The following is a 21,725-nucleotide window of genomic DNA, read 5'->3' on the forward strand; positions in this document are numbered from 1 at the left end:
GTATGTACGAAATGAAGATTTGCAATTCATTCATTAAGTAAGATGGTCCTATCTGGTGAGAGTTAATAATTATAATCTATATTTGTCTATTAATTTTAATTTATCATATCTATTATTCAATATTTTTACAAAGCTAATTGCAAATAAGGCGATATGACATCGTTCTCTTATTTCAAAAGTGACACAATTTAGAAAATCTGATTTTCAAATTATTATTATGAATGAATTAAATAAACGTTAACTTTTATCAAACATCAAGTTATCTAATTTAACTTTATTTCTGAAAAATCATCAAAAATTGTCATAACTTAAATAGATGATTTTTTTAAAACGAAAATGATAAAAATGACATTTAATCAAATTAAAAATATTCTCTTTTTACAATTATTGGAATAATCAATAATTTCTGTCAAATTGAAAAATAATTTTTCATCTTTTCTAAAAAAAAAAACAATATTTTTAAGTGTCACTTTTTAAATAAGGAAACGTCAAAATCCATAAGAAAAAGTATATTCCATTAAACTGATTAACTAATCAATAACTGATGGTATTTCATAAGTTACTGATTAGTTAATTTATTGAAACACTTTTTGTCAAGGGAACAAAAATAACGTCAGATTATTACTTGACCAGATAATAATCTAACGTTATTTGTAAATATTCGCAATGTAGCGGAAAGAGATTTTACCATCCACTTTTGCTAGGCCAATTTAACGTGGCAGAATTAAATTCTCAACATTCACAGAAAAATCATATGTTGTATACTTATACCAGTATTATTATTTTAATCAATTTTTAAGAGGACAACAAATAACGTCAGATTATTACTTGGCCAAATAATAATCTAATGTTATTTTTTGTTTTCTTAAAAATTGATTAAAATAATAATATTGCTATAAGTATGCAACATATGATTTCTGTGAATGTTGAGAATTTAGTTCTGCCACGTTAAATTGGCCTAGCAAAAGTGGATGGTGAAATCTCTTTCCGCTGCATTGTGCGAATATTTCTCAGGGGACTCAATCTTTGAAAGAATTTTCTCATTCTTCAGTAAATGTAAAAATACTTGTAGAATGTAAAAAAATGTTGCTGATTTGACATACAATGAGATACAAGAAAGCATATCGATCATCAAGAGAGACAAGTTCGACAATCACATCAATCGTTAGATGAAACCAAATTTGACAACTACTGTCTTTGCGGCAAGCTCGATCGTCTTCCACAACGAGAAGTGTTTTACGAACCTTCATCAGTGTCGATATCGAACGCCAAGCATCGCCCGTATAACACATATTGATTTTTCTTCTATTCCCTATCCCATAATCCTCCGGCTTTCTTCTCTCTATCTACTTCCCTGCGCGCGTGTTTTTCTCGACTTCCGGCTGATTGCCGGTTTTCAATTCCGCGTCGCGTTTCCGTTCGCTTAATCGGTTTTAATTACGGTATTAGGTAGCCTACGGTGGAAAACCGATCCTAGTTAGGCTGCCATTCATCGCGCGATGCGGAGCTGATTCTCGCTTCATTTTGTCGAGTATTCGGCAGTATTAGTTTCCACGACTTGTCAATTTATCGCTTGTCGAATTCATTACGATTTCACGCATTTACCATGAACGTTCAAATATCTATCTGTGCAACTCGAAAGAATACTTCTTTTTTAAAAATTTAGCTGAATTTGCAGAATAAAAATTTCTTCAATTATGAGAGAGAGAGAGAGAGAGAGAGAGAGAGAGAGAGAGAGAAAAAGAAGTGACAATAAAACAAATCAAACCATATAAAATCTCTTTTTAAATATTATCAATCTTTCTCTATAACTTACTTGATTTGAAATTATAATTCTGAAATGATTGGATTATTTTAATACGCGAAAAGCAAAAAAATTCCTCAAACATGCGATGTAGGTAAATTCGCTGATGTATATATTTTTTTAACTATTTTTAAAACTATTTTTTTCATTTGTAATTAAAAAAAAATGCCATACTTCTTTCTTATATCACAAAAGCTATTTTTCGACGCATGATTGAATGAACATTTGACAAACGTCCTAAAATGTTTTATTGAATTTTTCTACGTTTGCTCCATTTTCGTTCATTTGAAACAAGCTATTCAGTTGTTCAATGTTCAACGCAGTATCTCTGATAATGATTTCATGAGTCGGGTAATGAGATAAATAGCAAGCTAAATTTTTTGCTTGCTCAGTGTATCAACAAAACACGTAAAGAAAGAACGAACTGAATACAATTAGTTTTTATAGTTTTTTTTACTAATGCTGTTTGTGCTAATACTGTTTTCACTGAATACATGCTATTTTCTGCACGTGCTTTTTTTATAATCCTTTCGCATCGCATCGAATGTTCTTTCTGTGTATGTGCATTCATGACATCGAGTAATACAATTCTCTGAAATAAAACGGATTATTTTATTGAAGATATCAGCTTATACATGTATACTTCAAATTACTTAAGATTTTCAGTTATATAACATTTTAGAATATAAAATCAATTTTAATCGTGTTACATTATTTAAATAATCAGAATTATTGATACTTGAGTACATCTCACGTGGAAAATGCACGAATATAAAGGATTTTCCTGCAAAAAGAAATTGTATCTGCTTTGCATATTCCATGTGAGAGCAATGTTTATTATTAGTATAATCATTTATTGATGCAAAATTTGTTTTGTCAAAGAATTTTATTGAACAAATTGTATTATTAAAAATACAAATTTAATATGATATTTTCTGTTAACAATAAAGAATATTTAATTTATTATTGAAGTGAAATGTAACACATATTTAAAAAATATTGTAATAAAATATTACTATTAATATATTAAAAATATTAATAAATAATATATAATGAAAATATTAATATTAAAATTATTACTGTAACAAGAATTATGATAACAAAATAATTGATGCAGTAGTTATTTTTAGCAAATCTCTGTATTTGCCAGTAACTAATGATATTTGCAAATAAATCTTTTTTTTGCCTACGATGTATGCAATATTTCGATATTAATTATTTAGACTAATTGACCAAATCTCTCTGTGTGTGAGTTTACATATTTTAGAATTATTTTACCATATTGTGTTACCTACCTCATTTTGAAACCGAAGATCGAATTCCGCATTGCAGAATCTCGTTGTCACAAGCGAATTCGTAACGATATTTCAATTAATTGTGCTAACTAGCGTGATGAAGTTTGCTTTTCGTGCTATTATTTACATAATCAATTTAATGTGTTCTCTTTCACGGTTAACTTTTGCAAACATTACTTATGTGAAATTAGAACAGTCAAACAAATACATTTAGCATACAAAAAAACGCAATCAGTTTTGTTTTATAAATAACACCTTGAAAGATATATTGCAATCTAAGCAAATGCTGAACCATTTTTCTGTGTTGTGCTTGGATAGAAAACACTATTGACTCTTCTTTTCTCCTTCTCTTCTTTCGTTCCTCCTTTTTCTCTCCGTTTTTAAAAATCAGGCATATCACAAATCACGTTTACCTGGCGTAACACTTTTGATGTAAAAAAAAAAGGTAAATGGAGACCTGCCAGTGCACGATTTTTGCACAGCGCCGAATGCCTGCACAGTGTTAGCACCGTGTGAAAATATGTTTTCACCATGATACTGTATAGCGGTTTGTTTTCGAGCTGGGACGGCCAGCTGTAAAAGAGAAACAGTCCGTATTGTTGCTTAAAAAAAATATAACAGAATTGATTACAATGTTTTTTTCTTTAATATATACAAACAAATACATTATTGCTATACTATTATAACTAGTTATGATACAATAATTAACGCTTTGTTTTTAATCAGTCCAGTAAGTATTTTTTTAATTCCGTTACAATTTATTATTTACTTTTCGTATTTATAATAGATGAACAAATATGAATCGTTGTATATTTTTTAACACTAGAAGTACCGAGCGGTTATTGACCGTTTTTATTTTTCAGATCAATATTAACTCCTATTTTTTGTACAAAGGGAGTCTGAAATGTTTTTTACTTTTTAATAATTTTTGATAATAAATTGTTTCTTTTATATTGATAAAATATTTGGCTTCTTATTACTTTCTTTATTTTCATAGCAATTTGCTTGCTTAATTCTTTTAGTGAGTTGGTATTTCTAGTATGTAAAATATATTGTAAATCTCTTTCTCTCTCTCTCTCTCTCATATGATTAAGTAATGTCACTATTTAGTGTGTTGTGCATTTTTGATATTTAAATTTTATATATAATTTCCTCATTAAAACTGCATTTAATCATTTCTTATATTTTTAAAAATAATCTGCTTGCAATTAATTGAAATTCAGAACTTTCTAGAATCTATTAAATTTAGCCTAAGATAACCAGAATTCTGATTGATTTGATTCGTTAATTTTTTTAATGTTCTTCATAATGTGATCAGTAAGATTTAGTGATGAAACATTTAACTGTCGGTATCGTATTTGTATTACATCTAGAACAAGATTCAATGCTTCGCGTAAACAGAGTTATTAATGTGTAAAATCGCGTAAAATCTCGTTAGTCAGCGACTTTCGTCCGACATATATCGACTATGAATTAGATTGCCTGTAACTTTGTTAGCAGTTCGCAAAATTGTATTTCTCAAGATGATATATATCATTCGACATCGTTGTCGGATTTGGATCGATCTGTCATGGCCAAAGCGCAGACTTTTCCGGTTACAATATATGAAATTGTTTGAAACACTTTACTAGTCAAAACAACTGTATAGTATTTTAATTCAATTTTTTAACTACAATTGTAAAACCATAGCTTTTTAACTACAGATTTGGCATTAAAATATTCCAACAAGCATACTTTTCGCAATGAGCTTTTCATGTAAATGTCATTTTGTTGAAATGGGAAAATCCAGAGAGCTAACGGTATAAAAATATTTTTATAAAAATGGATTAAATTTCAAGTTTTTCAGAATTTATAACTTTTGGTAATCAATGTTACACTATAATTGTACATAATATGTACATAATATGTACTGTATGAAAGATTTTAATTCGAATGCAGTAATTAATTTTTTTCTATAAATACAACACATATTCACGATATATGATATCAAAAGTAAAAAAAAAATGTATTCATGAATAAAATGTGTTTTAATTGGAGCCAATAATCGACTGAAGTGACCCTCGACTTAGTCAAATTTTACTACATTACGACCAGGGAAAGCGATATTATACAACAGACTCAGAAATCGATAATGGTTAAATTTTTGTGGTGGGCAGAGGATCGTTATCAATTCCTAACGCTGACAAAGTATCACACTTTATCTTTCTTCTTTCTTTCTGAGACTTGAGAGTCCGTTGATCCAGCTCAATGGAGCGAAACGCGCGGTGACTTTCCGTAGCTGGATACATTATCGTATCCTCTCTCAACTAGTTAAAGCCATGCGTGGAAGGATATTGAGGATAACTTTTCCCCAGCGTCCGCAAACTTTCGGCTTGCGTGATTTGAAAGTTCTTCATGAGGCTATCTGAGGGCTCAAGAGAGAAAGTATTTTATTCCGATCTTCTCGATTAAAATAATAATAATCCTATATAATTCAGATGGAGAGATTATAAGAAAGAACACTAATTGTTTATTCTACAGTAATAACAATAATTCAAATTTGGTAATAAATATACACAAAGAATATAAAATTGGCAAGATTTAATGGATTCACTATCAGCTTTGGAAGATTAATATTTAAGTTTTATGTATTTCAACTACAATGAGAATTTCTTTAACTTGGGAGAGTTTGAGACATACTAGAATTAAAGAGATCACTACTATAGGTAAAAAAAGAAGATATATAATAAGTGTATTTACAATAATGCGAATTTGCAGATGTAACATAAAGAATAAAAAAGTATCTAATTTTTTCCGTACTCGACAAGCTTACGACGCGATTGGACATCCGCCATTGATCCATTTTTCCTTTTCATATTTTCTTCCTTTCTTCCAACAAAGAAGCAAAATAATAGCAATTATTTTTCTATATAAAAAGAAACAAAATGTTTAAATTGTGTGATTGAACGTTTATTACAACTTCTTTCGTTATCGTCGCATCCCGAGTTATTATTGTAGCGATAAATTACGCGGAGAGAAACTCCTTATCTTTTCTTAATCTTTTCTGGCTATGTATACTCCGCCGTGTCTTCAACGTCTAATGCGATCCTTTGCTTCTGATCGATTTATGATAACGAAAACGAAAACAAGTCCACAATGATGATGATAACTTTGGTGACCCATGCCAACTTTCTTGTTTACTTTAAATTTTTAGTTTATATTTTTATTTGAATACTTTGAATGAATATACCTACTTGTAATATAATCATAATGTTTGATGAGTAAATATTTTTAAAAACTCACAATTTTGAATGAATATACGAATACATATTTTTTTGTAATGTGATAATTTTGAATATTTGTAATATAATTACAAATTTTTCATCGAGTACACCGTCTCCGATAATGCATCGTTAATTGGATTGCGAACGACTTATTTTTTATAGTCGAGATAGAAACAGCCTGAGAGTTGAACGTGAGAAACCGAGGTCTCTTAATTTGATCAATAAGTGATTGTTTACGTAATCGAAAGTCTTGATAAAATAAAAAAAGTATCAATACTGTAAGCTCTCTCAAGTCTCAAGTCAATGGCATTCAATGCATGAAAACCGTTTAAGTAGAATAGCAAGTCGGTAGTGTGATATGGTACGACGTTAGCAAAACGAAAGATACTGAAAGAAAAGATTGGCTACTGTAAATTAAATGACAAAATATGGCACAGCATTTTTAATTGGCTGCAGCAATCATTTTTTTCTCAAAATAAGATGATATTTCATGTACCATATACAACAAGACTTTCCAAGTCTATTGATTGGTTACAGCAGCTAATTTTTGTTAGCCTAACCGCAATGTCAATATATGATTTCGATAGGCTAATGCAATCAAAAATTGATTGCTACAATTAAAAATGCTATGCTATATTCAGCCAAGTGTAAGTTCAAGTCTTGGTCGGTTCTAACATTTTTTTATCATCTTCTATAATACATCTTTAAGGAACGTTCTGAAGGACGTTCTGAGAACATCTTAACGTCTTGAGAACGTTCCTAGGAAGATCTCTGAGATAATGTGTGCTGTATGGAACTAAGTAATTTGAAAAGTGTCACTGAGAGAGGGAGTATCAGTTAGATTAATCGTCATTTTTTCTCAATATGAGGTAATATTTCATGTGTCGTACAACAAGGCTATTTTTTCCAAGCCTATTGATTGGTTACAGGACAAAGAGGTTCTCAGATCTCTTTGTCCTACAGCCAATTAACAGGCTTGAAAAGCTTTGTCGTATGAAAATTAGACTAAGTATACTAATTAACTAGTATTACATGATCACAGTGCTATTTTTTTTGTATCCTTATTACGATAGTTAATTAGACCATTATACCTTTTCATGACACTTTTCTAATTATCTCTAATTATGACGTGTCTTTTTTCGATGAAAACATTTGCGATAATAAAGTAGCACAATCGATTGCGTTATACATCATCATTTTCGTCATTATTATTTCATCAGACGGCGCGGGGTATGCGGAATGCGTTGTATCATGTTACCAATTTTCACTATGCACTATTCGACTGCACGAAGCAGTAGATTTCTCTCGAAATTTAAAGCGCAGGTTTCCGCATTATAAATGAAAGAGACGAGCGACGAATCGGTCTGACAGATTAGTTTCGCAAAAATGAATGCAATATCGAGATACGTAGTAGATATAGCCAATGTGCTGTCCAGAGTCCGACACGGAGTAAGTAATGATGGATAAAATTGCGACGGTAGAAAAGAGATCGAAGGAAGACGGTTAGATAGCGGAATCCCACTATATCCTGTTCCACCATCGTCGAGCGAATGGCAAACGAAAGTCTGAAACGGCGAACAATTGAATAAAAGATAAGTGTCTGTCTAATCGGTGTTTGGATCCAACTGGAAAAAACGTAAGATTGTTATAACAAGTTTGGATTTATATTGAAAGTAATTACATAGAGACAGAAAAATGGAGATTTGATAGCAACGAATATACGGAGGGAATAGATTATAATTTGTTATTAAAATGAAAAATCTTTCATTGTGCTTTATTAAATCGCATAAAATTTGCACTCATATTTTTTAATGACGTACGCTCTAATAACTTTAAAAGACATAATATTTATAAACGAGAAGAATCATTATGTTTTTCATGTGAAACAGCATTATTCTATGAATATATTTAAACGAAGAGAGAAAAGAGAAAATTTTGTCGAAACAAAAACAGATATACAACAAATAAACAAAATAATGTGTACACCTGAGAAATTATATTATCTACTCGTTTTTATTCTTGTTGAAATAAATTCATACACACTCGAATATTGTAACAGTGACTACAATGCAATATTATACTATTCTTCTAACACAGACTTGTCCAATTTGACGCAAAAAAATTCATTTTGGATAAGATTTCGGGGACTTGTAAAATGTTGATACGCATTTAAATGACGCTTATCAACAGTTTACAGTTCCTAACTTACATTGACTTTTTTTACGTCGATGGCTCCGCCGCGGAACTCTGCAAATTGGACAAACCTGTTCTAACAGAATATCTAATTGCTTAAAAGATATTGGAGGGAATCTGTTTTTCACTCCGCTCTTCTAACTACAAACCTACATAATTACAAACGAGCTATTTAAATCAGATATTTAAATTTTATTAAAGATAAATGTTGAAGTTTTATGGAATAGTGGGATATTTCGAAAATAGAGTGAGAAGAAAATTTCTTCCTCCAATATTGTAAACATTAGACAATACAAAACAGTTAAAAGTCTGTACTAAAAGAGTACAACATTTCATTGATAACTATTTAAACATTGTATGACTGTTCCAACAAAGAATAGAATGTATATGTTAGGAGCAAATGATGGACCAAACCTTTTATTAATAAAACAAGTGATATATAAAATAAATATATTTTCCAGGTGTTCATGTCATTACTTTTGTTCTCTGTAGATCTGTTAGAATAAGAAATGCACTCTCTAAATTGTTTGGAGTGGAATCTTACCATAAAGAATAAAAGAAAAATCTCGCTCTTAAAGGTTGAAAATTCTGTCACTCTTGAAAAAAAATGGTAGAATTTTCACTTCTTAGAGTGAGATTCCACTTCAAAGAATTTAGAGAGCATATTTCTTATTATCCATAATGACCGAAAGAAAGTAAAACGCGAAAGGTTTACAACGTGATTCTCATGCATATGAATCGCGGCAGCTTTGGCAGCCGGTCGTTTAATTATTCATTGGTGTCTCTTCCAAATCCTGTTCACAAGCCAAATTCTAAGTAAATTTTGTAACCGATATATTGCTTAATTTCTGACTTTTATAGAACGGCAACAGGATGCTTGATTCTAATAATGTTCTGACGTCACGAGTATTTGGTAACGACATGTACCTTCATCTCTATTTAGTGTGCTACTAAATGCTTTACAGCTAGTAGTTCCCGAATCTACCTTTGATTAGCTTAATACGAAAATAGCGTTCTGCCGTTAACAGTAACAGACGCGTGTAGCAGTGAACGTGTGATGTGGAATTACGAGTCGAAGTATACGTTATTCGAGCGAAACTGATTTGTAGAGCTCTCTGATTTCATGAACGACGAGATGATTATCTCTGAGTGAGAATATTCGGCGAGGAATTGAAGGAAAGGACGAACATGTGTTGCGGAGATGACTTTTCTGTTGGCTGATCAATGCTCGTTGCACGAAAAACTTTTAAAGAGTTCATTATTTAGTATGAAATGATGCGAAAGTATGAATATGATAATATGATGATGTAAAGATTTCTTTGTGAAATACACTGCTACTAGCAATCAATATAATAGTATCGCTAATCAGACACATTGAAGATACTTATAAGAAATGGGAAATAATAAAATTAAATCGAAAAAAATTCTACTGTTGTTCAGAGTTGTGTATATGTAATAATTATACAATGTAATAATTATACAAAAGAAGGGATCAATTTTCATCATTTTCGAAAAATAATAAGCTCAAGAAATGATGGGAAATGGCTTTGACAATGAGTAAATGTTCGCAAGCTTCCATGTTTGTACATTTTTTTTATCGAAAAATTTCTCTTCTCAAGATTTGGACTTCTCAAGAAATTGGACTTATTTAATATAGATTATTTTGAATATTTGTGATTATACTTTTATGTAACTTTTTGGAAAGTGATGAAAACTGAATCCTTTTTTTTTATAATTATTACATTGTGTAACTGAACAATATATAGTATTTCTTTTTAATTTTGTTGTATTTTCTTCCATTTGAATAAATATAAGTCTTTCCATTGTGTCTGGCTAGCAATGCATTTATCACCAGAAGCACCACAAGAAAATCTTTGCATCGCCAATTCCCCAGCGAGTAATTTCATTTATCATATAGGATATCGCCGCACACGATCGCTGTGGCGATTACAAGCGGTTCGGATTACACTTCGGCGTACCGACGAAGAATCGTTGAACTTTTTGCGAAAAGTTGGACGTCATAATTCTCCGCAGTCTTGAACGCTTTTGTGCGAAATATTAGTCGGGAAAGCAACCTGGAGAAGGTCACTGTTGCGAGGACCGACGAGAAAAACGTTTTTACGATCGAGGGTTGTATCATATTGTGCGGAACTGAGTGCGAAGGAAAACGGCAAAGAGACAGTGGAACTTTTCTCTGCTGTCATCGCCGTATGTCAGGAGTCATAAATTACATGTGACCTTTCGCGAATTCTCGGTGACATCCTCTCCTACTTCTACCTCAATAGGTTTCGTCGAATTCTTTCGGCTGCCGGCCAGTCATAACTGGAAATTCACATTGTTCAAGTGCACCTGCACGTCAACGTATCCACCAATATTGTCGCTCATACGCTGATATATTTCATTCATCTTTCAAAAATGTCGTACGTACATTATAACGAAAATATTATCGAATATTATTGAAAAATACTCATGTGAAAATGTAGTGTGAATTTTATCGCAATCAATGTAGTTCTTATGAGAAAGTTTTTCATGCAGATGTTCTTCGTTATTAAACGATTCAATATATAACATTATTTGCGTAATGTTTTAGACGATAAAACATAATGGAAAGATAATAAGCAGCTTATATCCTTTGTGTAAAAATAATCTGCACATAAAAATCAGGATCTATTATACTATTAGGTGTTGGAATTAATTCGTAGCGTTTTTTAATGAAGGAATGTTATTTATTTCACATGAGCATTAAAAAATACATTAATGAAAGTACTTCCCATCACTTGTAAAACGCTACGAATTAATTCCAACACCTAATATTTATATATTATAAGATGTGCTTGTGCAGCAGAAGAAATAGAGAGATAAAAAGAAGAGATAGAAAGAAAGCCATTAAGGAATCAAAGCTTGTGTTCTGATATTTTTATTTAAAAGGGCTTTAAAATAGCTGTACTTTAAATCATGGAGAATTCTCGCAAATATGAAATTGTTGGCAGAAATATCCTTACGTTAAGCAGAAATATATGGCACGTACGTGTGCACTTAATTAACATATTTTATTGTACCTAATAATTTATTTGCCTGCATAATGTAAGTTTAAATAAACAGTAGATTAATTTAAAGCAGTTCAACCACTATTTACAATATGTATATAATTTTATTAAATAACAGTGAATTTAAATTTATTTGGATTTATTTTGAGAATATAAATAAAATTAAATCACTCTCTAGATATCTTCCTACTGTAATCTTTTTTTAAATTATATACGCAGAACATACTCCTCTACTCAATTAATCAAACAACACAAATAAAAGACTTTTATGGTATCATAAGCCATTTCATTCAACTCCTTTAATATCTACAGTTTTATTTTTTATTTACTGTACGTGGAATTACAAAGCAGCTGCAATTTTAAAATCAAATTATTTATGAATCGAAATTTACAATTAATGTTGAAATTGAATATATCCAATTTTTCCAAACCTCTCTCTTCACGGGATAAATTCGCCGTTAGTTTTTTTTTTACGTTATTTTTCTTTTTTACTACTCTATAAAATGAGATTTTTTGCGAATACTAATACGAAAGAGCTTTCCCAGCCTCATCGCGTCTTCTGTACGACTTCGTTTTACAATTCGCTCTCTCCCCTCCAATATATAAGCAAACGTTTATTTTATTTTTATCTCCTCAACAGTTCCGTTTGTTAATAGCTGCTGGTTTTGCATTACATTCTTATTGATTATATTTTACATTATATCCACTCGATATTTCCACAAGTCGTGAAAAAATGTCTGTGAGAAATGCTCTTACACAATATTCTCTAGCTTCGCGTGACGTAAATTTCAATATGATTTCTTTGTTTCTCTTTTAATATCGATATTAGTTACTGTGTCGACGTTATAAAGTCGATTAAGGAAATATTTCGCATACGTCCGATTCTTCGCTTTAAATAATTATCGATTAACAGTTCAAACAAGAATATTTATTTCTAGAACTCTAGATGTACTAGAGTAGCACAAGTCCGCCATGTTGTCCTTCATATTAAAGAATTACTAAGCGCTTGAACGATAGATCAAGTAAAAAATAGCCAACGGGAAAATTATCGATTCAGCTCAAAATGCACTACTCTGATACATTTAGAGCTCTAGAGTATTTTAAGATAGACCAGTTTGACCCATTGTTATTATCGCTTAAACGAATATTTCCGTTTAACACAGAGCCATGCTTTATTAATCCTTTTAATAATGGTGACAGCTCATTGTGTGCGTCTCCTCTATCTTCTCGACCTCGCGTCTCTCAGAAGCTCCCATGAGATGCTGCGCGTCTATTAAACCCGTCTTACCGGTTCACTCTAATGCGCCGGGAATCGCCGTGAAACAGTTTCCGGCGTATCGATTTCTAGCGGAAACTTCTTCCGCGCTGGCTCTTCGAAGGATACCAGGCTGCGCCAAATCTAATCTCGGCCAGCAGCAGCTATTCGGTCGGAAATCTTCGAGTTGTCCTAGATCGTTTCCTGCGGCAGGAATGCGGGTGGCTACCGCAAGGAGAGTAGTGTACGTGAAATACAGAAGGTAATTCGATAACTAATTAGCTCCGCGATGCCGGTTATCTAATTTTATATGCAAATCAGATTTATTAAGAACGCGTGTACAGGAAAGCGCAGCTTTTCGACTGCAGCTCTTGCCTTTCTGCAGAATTTGTTTCTCGATATACTCTGCGATGTGTTGTTCTTTTTCTTTTAATAACGATAAATTAAGTTTCTTCTCTTTTTTCTCTTTTTTTCCCTTGTTCTCTTTTTCATTTTATTATATATTATACCATCTATCTATCTTATTTTTTTATTTGCTTTCTTTATGTTATGTGGTTTGGGAGAGCTTACTTCCTAGGATATGAAATAAATCCCTGTTCTACTCGCTACCTCTCTTTCATTTTTCTTTGTGCGAAAGCTGTTCAATGAGAGAAAATTCGACGATCCCCCGTCGACACAATTCGATGCGGATGCCTCAAGTGGAAACGTTCGTGATGGATCGCCATTTCCGTGCTCGCACTCCTTAACTGCACTGATGACGACCGATAACATAACAATATAAAATATATAGTCGTAATTAAGTAAAAAAAATGTGTTTACATATTGCACACAAATTGTACACATTTCTTCCATTATTCTTACTTACAATTAATGATAGCATTAGTTAATCAATTTATTATGGCTCGTGTGATTGCAATAATTAAACAAATTGTTTAATTATAGCGGCTTTTATCGAGCAATAAAAATTGTTATAAATAAATTGTTGTTAATAGTAATTAATCATATGTTTTTAATACAATGCATATACGTTTCGACTTACTTCATCAGTGCTATAATCTAAACTAGAATCTTATTTATCTAAATACCCATAACAAGTAGTAATATTTTAGTATTCTTGATTTTTAATTATTTAAAGATTTTAATGCGTTACGTTGCCTGTTATGGAAAAGATTGATCATAATTTATTATCGCATGGATAGATATTTGATAATATTTTATTTTAAATTGAGAATTAGATTTATGAATTTAACAGAATTTTATGACATTGAATATCGCAACAGTAAAATATATTAGTGGCACATATAGAATATAATGTATGTGCAACATTATACACTTCGCTTTAAAACCATGAGTTATCAGCAAGGCACACGATGACAGATTATTTTACCGATCTATATGAACTTAAGTGCTTTCACGTCGTTCACTGTCAGTGGAATGACTGATCGCAGAGTCCAGTAAGCAAAAAACAAAGTATAGTTTTTTTTGCATTTCTCACTATCATTAATTCTTTTGTTAACGAATAAAATAATGTTACGTATCCTTTTATTAGAACTAAATCACAACATTTTACAGCATTCCTTTTTAATTATATGATAATATAATAGTTTAAAAGATTTTCGGAGTTGATTTATAACAAAAATAACTAACTTTATTTCTATTACCCAACATTTTTTTCAAAGTAGTTCTCTTGGGCAGCTACACAAATTTCATGTTTGTAATGCCTTTTCCTGAAAACAATTTTTTTTTAGTGCTTTTAAATTTTCAATAATTTTCTTGGTGCGTGTACAAATTGTTCCTTTAATTAGGACATTTTTAGGCGTAAAAACAGAAAAAAATCAGGTGATGTTAAATTCAAAGAATACGGCAGATGCTCGAAAGCGTAATATTATATGCTTGGCAAGCGTACTGCTTGACATCTACTGACCGATGTAGCTGCGTTATCATGCAGAAGAAACCGGCTGTTGTGCCCATTTTTCTGAATCTTCTGCATTTCTAACACGACAGAGGATTTCGACGTACATAAAAGGACAATGATTCGCGAGCACCAAGGAAGTCATTCCTTGCAAACGCGACGAGAGCACTGAAAAAAGGTATCGAAAAATAGTTTTCAAGAATGCTTCCAAACGTTTCACGAACATGTATAGCTGCCCAAGAAAATCTTTTTAAAATAATTTGTTGTAAATAGGAGTAAGGTTAGTTATTTTTTTTAGTAGAAATCAAATCCGAAAATTTCTTGAACTTACTAGTGGTGATATTTATTCTCATTTTACTACGACAATGATAATATAATAATTATTTAAGAAAAAGAAAATATAATCGTAGAAATATGTAAGAGTAATTAGAAATTTAAAGCAATTGCATTGATGCAATTATAATAGGTAATGAAAGATTGTAAAAGAAACATATAGAGTGGCAATTTTAAGTATATAATCTATTCTACTCTTTCAAGATCGTCTTAAGTAACATTTGAAGATGTTAATACAGCTCTGTGATTAGTTTGTGAGTTTAAAACTGATGTACGGTCTCAAATATGAGAATCAATTATAAATATTAGTGATATAATTATTAGAAATATACAATATAAATAACGTAATCATTAAATGTTATGTCACTAAATTTTTTTATTTGTCGATGCCTAATGATAGTGAGTATAGAGTTAGTGCTACAGAATAATGAGAGATATAAGTTTGAATTCTATAGTATTTAGTTTATCATGCTGGATTTACATAATCTGCAATTAAAACTGGAGAGAAAAGAAAAAGAGAAAGAGAAAGAAGCGGTAGAATATCGAAGTAGAAAGTAGAATCGAATTTGATCGAATAAATCGAATGACTCTTTTAAGTGGATATATATATGTATATATATATATATATATATCTTTATTACATATATAAAAAAAATATAGACAGAACACAGTTATTAAAAAGATATGTATAGATATATATATATATATATATATATATATATATATATATAAAGAAGAAAACGAAAACTATACATATCTTTTTAATAACTGTTCTGTCTATACCTTTTTTAGGAAGGAAAATAAAAATTATGATTTACAAAAACCTAATATTTTTCTCATTCAAAATCAAGAATGAGAAGGAGACATTTTAAGCTCTAAAATATACAAGAGAACAATCCAGCAAAAATTAACGCAAAAATTTGATAACAATAAAATTGATAAAAATTCTCCTGAAAAAATCCTGAATACGCCTATAAATGAAAACAAATGTGTATAAAATAAAGTAAGATTGAAGAAGTTCGTTATCAAGAAGAAATCGATTTACCAAACTCACTAAGGAATCTCCTACTATAAAAGTAAATTCTATTAAAAGTCGGTGCTGTATCTCCTAATCATAATTTTTCTAAAAGGTATAATTTTGTATCATTGGAATAATTTTGTATTACTGGGAAAGGGTAAAGAGAATAGAGAGCATTTTCAGGCGTGATTTGCGAAGGGATCAAGAAAGTCCGGAGGAAAATGAGAGTGCAAGGAGTTGTGAAGTGAGTCTTGGGTGGGAAGTCGCGAGTGCTGAGCTGGCCTCGGTCGGAAAGGGATGCTGCGAAAAATACGAGCGAGGAGTCTAAAGCAGCAACTCGCGGCTGAAAACTCCATTACCGTCGCGTGAACTGAATAATAATGTTCTACGGGGATGAGACAAGCGCCGCCGATAGGAAGATGCGGAGGGACGGCGACAGATGTGTGCGCATTTTTAAGCAGATCGGCTACTCTAATGGCGAATTAAACGGGAAGCAATTAAGGTTTGCTCAGGAGGGATGAGGGTGCGAGAGATCGGTTCCAATTTCAACAGTAATCGATGGTACCGACTCGTGCACGAACATATAAGAGGGATTAATGCTCACGATTCGATCCAAGAATCCCTGAATAACGAACAGCGAATAACGATTTCAATGTATGGCGGATTCGACCGAACGACGAATACGAAAGTTCGAATGGATTTGCCGACGGATTAATATCGTTCTGCAATGTCTGATCAAAACGGACGTGCTTAGTATGAAGTATTAAGTTAACTTTCTACAACTGCATGATAGGAATACCTTGCGATTTTAACTTGTTGCATTTCTACGTTAAATGTCCCAAAGAAGAATCGCTAATTTTTTTGTGTATCACAAAATACGTTCTATAATAATGTAGGAGGATTGAATATTACGAGCACTCCAGATAATATGAGCATTCTTTATATTTCTCTGATGATTGATACTAGTAATGCAATTTGCTGTGAAAAGATGCATCTGTCTTTGCGACATTTCAATATGTTGCAAAATTTAAACTAAATTTATTTATTTTGAAAATTTATCGAATTAAATAAGCTTATTTTCTTATTTCTTACATTTTTTCCTTTATAAGATTCTAACCTATATTGAGATAGAATATCTTGTTCTACATGTCAATATTCGTAAGGTAAACAACATTAGTTTTAATCTCACAAACTCCTAAGATTGGTTGGTTTGTTATAATAGATACGAGATTTTTTGAATAAGATATATGATCGTCCATTATAAACATGTTTATAAATCTACTATAAATCTTTACGAATTGGAAGATAAATCGTTTTTGGTTATTTTAATGATTATTTTGAACTAATTGCATAAAATTTTAATTACTAAAAATATTACTAGTTAAGAAAGAGTTATTTTAATCGTAAAGTATATATTCGGGTATTATGAGCAATTTGAATGTAATGTGAATGGATGAATAAATACACTGTGTAATAAATACTTGATAATTTCGTTTTTAGGATGTCAAAAAAGTTGCACGCATCGAAATCAATGATACGATTTCTTATTTCTACATTATTTTTTTGTAAAAACTTTACATCCATAGAAGTGCCTATATTACACTGAAAAAAATATTAATTTTAAAGAAATATTTTTTCACTCGTGTATTGTACAATATCTTATTTTCAAAGAAATTTTTATTGATGCAAAAAAATAATTTTTTTTTTAATACGAGCAAAGAAATATTTTTTTGAAATTAAGATTTTTTTTTCAGTGTATGTAATTTAATTTAATACGAATCGAGTGAATAATAGGACCATTATCTACTATTTCAACATTTGCATTAAAATAATCAATTTCAGTATGAAAAATATATAAAACATCAACAAACTTTTAAGTAATAGGAACAAGATTGTTTATTCTTTAGTATGCAAGAAATATTAAAATGTTTTCTTACAATGCTCATAATATCCAGTGCTACACTATATCTTCTACACAATTTAAAATTTTAAATAGTTGTAAGTTACGGCATGCATTTACTTAGCCCTTAGTAAAGTGCTTCAATTTAAAGAAATTTTCTTTGCTATACGGTTAATGAAAAAATTCCTTTGATTTATTAAAAAATTTCTTTGATTTAATTATTTTTTATAAAATCAAATAAAATTTATTTGATTTAAAGAAATCATGATTTGAACACCATTTTTTGGATTTGAACATAATTTCTTTAAATCAAATAAATTTTTTTATTTGATTTTAAAAAATAATGTTTAAATCAAAGAAATTTTTTCACAAATTAAGGAAATTTTTTTTTTAACCGTATAGCAAAGAAAATTTCTTTAAATCGAAGCAACTTTTTCTTTGGGTGTGAGTTTCCGGTCATTTACACATAATAATGTCGGTGCTGAAGATTTTTTAATTTTAGATTTTAATTAATGAAGATACTCTGCCATTTCGCGATTATTGTGCGCGAACAGACAGCATAAAGGCCTCCATTTCAATTTCCGCGTCATCACCGTAGCTAAAGCAATTGTTGGGAAATCTCAGCTGAAGGACAATGTTCCAGGTTAATTTTCATCATTTTTACAAGAATACAAAAATTATTAAGTAATCCTTATAGGGTAACTTCGGTATAATAATATACGCCGCATCTATCAAAAACTTAATTTATTAAATACTATTTACTATGTTTAAAATAAATGAATTATATCAGTAAAAATTTTGTACTATTACGAAAAAAATATTAGAAATCCGAAATATTTATATTTTGTATTAAAAAATGAACTTTTTTTAAATCCTTCCATTTTTTCCGTATATCCCGTATATAGGGGTGGGATATATGGCTGCTCATAAGGAAAAAGAGGGTACGGTATGGCTCATAAAAAATTTACAAATAATACATATAAATAAGACGTAAAATGACACAATAACTTATAAAATGCGTTTATAAAATTTTATTAAAGAATAAAAATGATAAATATGTATATGAAATAATAGATAATAATTACAATCTTCCTAGATGTACTACAAGTGTTATGAGGTACATATTTCATGTAATGCGTTTATTGTATTTAGTGAACTGAATTCAATTTGCGCATTTTGTATGCTTTGGGCATAAATCTCGCCTGTTAAAAATGCCATATCTTCCAGGTGGGATATACAAAATAACAAACTAAACAAAGAATACAAGAGCAAAGTACTTGTATTTTGTTATACAATATACTTTACTGTTCCTCTACACTCATATATTATAAAATAACTATTAAGTCTTTTGCACGTCCTACAGTAATCATTTTATGTAGTAATCATTTTATAATTTATGATGGTGCTACTTAACACAGTGACAAATCGATTCAATTCACAATAATTTCATTAATATTAACAGTAAGAAACTGAAATCATAATACAATACTAATATAACATAAAGGCATGTAATAGAGTAGTCGCGGGAAAATTACCCCTATTCCTTCTATTTTTTCTGACTTCTGCGACGTGTGTTCCCAGCACGGTGTGTTTGCTGGAGTTATCCTATATATATATATAGGATAACTATACATATATTTTAGGAAATATTTGTAAGATTGTGTACTAAAAAAAATGTATTATATATAAATGTTAAACTAATTTCTTAGTGCGCCTAATAATTCAAAGAAAAGAAATGTGCAGCACACAAATGACTCAATTGTGTGTTAAGGATTAAATTAATTAAGGATTAAATTGAATATGCATTAATTGCTGCAGTGTTGAATTAAATTATATTAAAATCCAGTGCATGATGTAATCATCTTCAGTAAAAAGTGCAAAAAGTGCCGATGATTTTTAAAAATTTTAAAATTTTAATAAAGTTGCTCTGCTATTTGGCGATCATTTGTGCGATGAGAAACAGTGAGCATGAAAAGACCTCCATTTCAATTTCCGCGTCATCAGCGTGGCTAAAATAATTGCTGCGGAATCTCAGCCGAAGAACGATAAGAACGTAGCAACTGGAGGTACAAGAAAGTGGTGCAGGGATTCGCGAAAGATCTATAGAACTACAGAAAGAAGAAGAAAGGGAAAAAGAGGAATAATAAACAAGAAGAGTAAAGTGAAATGAACCAGAGGGTATTCGTTACGACTTCTAATAAAGCCATAAGAAGAGGGAAGAAAAACTGGCAGCGAGGAAGCAGATGGACGGAAAAGAGACGTGTTACACAAATAGGCTCAAGAAAAATAGGAAAGAGAAAGAGAGAGAGAAAAGAAAAAAGAAGAATTAGAGAGAGAGAGAGAGAGAGAAAATCATAATTGCATTTTCAAGGAACTCCAAAGACCACAAACGAAGCGAGAACTAATCGATCAGCACGTTCAATTCCCTCCCTTTTCTGCTCGACTTTTTTTTATCGCTCTTTCTCTTTCTCCTTTCTTTTTTTTCTATCTTTCTCCATCTCTGTTTTCTCACGCTTCGCCCTTTTTCGCGAGTAGTGTCCTTACTCTCGCTAGAACACGTTTATGTAAAGAGAACTGGGCGGCACTACGCCGCACTTTGCGAACTCGTTTCGTAACTGCAACATGCAAGCCGCATTAAACTGATTGCGATTTACGGCTACGCGCCGTCGGCCCTGTTGCGCCACATTAAAACGCGCCACGGAGGAATTTACGGCGTTGTTATCGTTAACTTCACAGCAACGGCGCCAACTCGGAAGAGGCCTCAGAATTTCCGCATATCGACGTTAAGAATTCTTATAACATACGGAAGAAGCGCTTGAGAGAAATAACGAATGCGCGGAATCTTAGGAAACGATCTCGAGTAATTAAAAATTGAAAATAAAAAAATTTCATGTAAATTAAGTTTGAGAATAAAGAAAAAACGATAAAATTAGCCTTCAGTTAATTTCGCGTGAATTTACTTTTTCATTTGATGCTTAATTACAAAGATTGGAAATATTAAAGATGTATTATTTTTAAACAAAATAAAAATTATGAAATTACGAAATTACAAATTTTCCTATATTGTATTTGAAAATAATATAAAAGTTTGGCAACAATTTAAAATATGAATAAAAAATTATTTTAATAAAATGTAGAGATTTCAAGAAAAAATGTTTTTAAAAAATAATTAAAATATAATTACAAAATTGTTAATAAATATTGTTTATATATATATATATGTATATATATATATATATTGACCTTATTGAATGGTTTTATATATATTACAATAATATTAATAACATTCATTTTTAAATGGAAAGTATAAATTTCCAATTTCAGTCAAAGACTATATCTACATCTGATATTCTTAAAGAAGGAATGTGATAAATATCTTTTCTCAGCGTTTACATTGGGGAAGAGTAGTGAGCACATTCAAAAAAATTTCTGCAACACGAATTACGTAGTATGGCTTTAGAGCAAAATAGCCGAGTTTTCAAGAAACATCGACAAATACAGATCCGCAATGCTTTCTGCAAGCAACAGCAGCACGCAAGAGTAATTGATAAGGAATTTGGTCAGGATGCATCTCTCTAGGGAAATTAACGATAAGCGATCAAACTTTTACTGATTTCAACTGAATTCCACGAAGAAGATACCAAAGTCTCGTGTTTCTTTAATTATTTCTTAAAGATGGTTGATACGTGGAATGTTAATTAAAAT

The 21,725-nt window shown here is 30.8% G+C and overlaps 1 protein-coding gene and 1 long non-coding RNA gene across 7 annotated transcripts in view; both read left to right on the forward strand.

The window, feature by feature from the left end:
* Dop2R (dopamine D2-like receptor) overlaps nucleotides 1-21,725 on the forward strand; it is a 272,365-nt gene that overhangs the window by 117,575 nt on the left and 133,065 nt on the right. The window lies entirely within an intron of this gene.
* Nucleotides 1-21,725, forward strand: part of LOC147907064 (uncharacterized) — a 100,890-nt gene that overhangs the window by 52,783 nt on the left and 26,382 nt on the right. The window contains exon 3 of the long non-coding RNA XR_015547774.1: nucleotides 1-21,725. This exon is cut by the window's right edge and continues 26,382 nt beyond it. This is a non-coding gene — a long non-coding RNA (uncharacterized LOC147907064).

Source organism: Acromyrmex echinatior, chromosome 16 (assembly GCF_024713525.1).
Source record: "Acromyrmex echinatior isolate Ae372 chromosome 16, ASM2471352v2, whole genome shotgun sequence".
NCBI lineage: Eukaryota > Metazoa > Arthropoda > Insecta > Hymenoptera > Formicidae > Acromyrmex > Acromyrmex echinatior.